The following is a 1,864-nucleotide window of genomic DNA, read 5'->3' as shown; positions in this document are numbered from 1 at the left end:
ATGATGATGGTGATGGTGCTGATGGATGAATGATGATGGTGGTGATGGTGATGGTGGTGATGATGATGATGGTGATGGATGATGATGATGGTGATGGTAGTGGTGATGGTTGATGATGATGATGGTGGTGGTGATGGTGAATGATGGATGGATGGATGATGATGATGGTGATGGTTGAATGATGATGATAATGATGGAGATGGTGGTGGTGGTGGTAGTGGTGGTGATGGTGATGGTTGGATGATGATTATGGATGATGGTGATGGGGATGGTGATGATGGATGGATGGGTGGTGTTGGTGGTGATGATGATGAATGATGGATGGATGGATGGATGATGATGATGATGATGATGGTGCTGGTGATGGTGGTGGATGATCGATGAATGGATGATGATGATGGATGGATGAATGATGGTGGTGGTGATGGTGGTGGTGGGTGATGATGATGGTGATGGTAGTGCTGATGGTTGATGGATGAATGATGATGATGATGATGGTAGTGCTGATGGTTGATGGATGAATGATGATGATGATGATGGTAGTGCTGATGGTTGATGGATGAATGATGATGATGATGATGATGGTGATGGTTGGATGATGATGATGCAGGGATGATGATGGTGATGGTGGTGGTGATGATGATGGATGGTGAATGATGGATGTATGGATGGATGATGGTGGTGATGGTGATGGTCATGATGGATGGATGGATGATGAATATGATGATGATTGATGGTGGATGGTGGATGATAGTGGTGATGGTGGTGATGGTTGTATGATGATGGATGAATGATGATGATGATGGTGGAGGTGGTGATGGTGATGATGGTGGTAGTGGTGATGATGATGGTGGTGGCCCTGCTGATGGATGATGGTGGTGGTGGTGGTGGTTGAATATGATGGATGATTGATGGATGATGGAGAGGGTGATGGCGATGGTGATGGTGGTGGTGGTGATGATGATGGTGACTGTGGTGATGGTGATGGTCATGGTCATGGTGATGAATGATGATGGATGGATGATGATGAATATGATGAATATGATGATGATGATGATTGATGGTGGTGGTGATGGATGATGGGTGATGGGTGATGGGTGATGATGGTGATGGTTGTATGATGATGATGGATGAATGATGATGGTGATGATGATACTGATGGTGATAGTGGTGATGGTGGTGCTGATGGATGGTGATGGTGGTTGAATATGATGGATGGAGGGATGATGATGGTGGATGGATGATGGTGATGATGGGGGTGATGATGATGCATCGGACCGGAAGTGGGGTTGCTTTCAAAGAAGTTCTGCGCAGTCCGTTCACCTTGCACAGCAAATATGTTGTCTTGAGCACCTTGAAGAAAATGCAGTAAAATCAATATCTGCTGCTGCAGTTCTGCTTAAAAAGAATTGCATGACAAGCTTGTGTGACAATTTGGTTGAAAAGTTATTTGCCGTACCATGTCTGCTAAACTCAGCACAGATATGTGATTTCCTTTGTGGTATGCAGTGTCACACGGATTTTGAACACTTGTCCCCCCCCCACCCAATTAGTTTAAATGCAGTATGAGTAAACTACAACACAAATTTAAATTTTTCACTATGGTGGTTGTGCACAGCCAGAGACAGTCCTGAATCAAAGGCCAGGAGGTGGTGAGAACAAGCCTGTTGGAGTCACCCCGAGCTCACCTCCCTTGCAGCGCCGAGCGGCCGTGGCTGCGCCCACTGCAGGTGGTGAGGTTATGCTGACGTGGTGCACCACGGATGACGTCAACGGGCAGAGCACGCACAGTGTGTGAGCACACTGCACCGATTGTACTATAATCTTCTTGCTGTTACATGTCCTGGAATTTCTATTTGAATTT

The sequence above is a fragment of the Eptatretus burgeri genome, chromosome 6 (assembly GCF_056783735.1).
Source record: "Eptatretus burgeri isolate ZD-2024b chromosome 6, Ebu_testis_v1, whole genome shotgun sequence".
Lineage (NCBI taxonomy): Eukaryota > Metazoa > Chordata > Myxini > Myxiniformes > Myxinidae > Eptatretus > Eptatretus burgeri.
The sequence above is the reverse complement of the archived record's forward strand: the minus strand, read 5'-3'. Positions refer to the sequence as shown.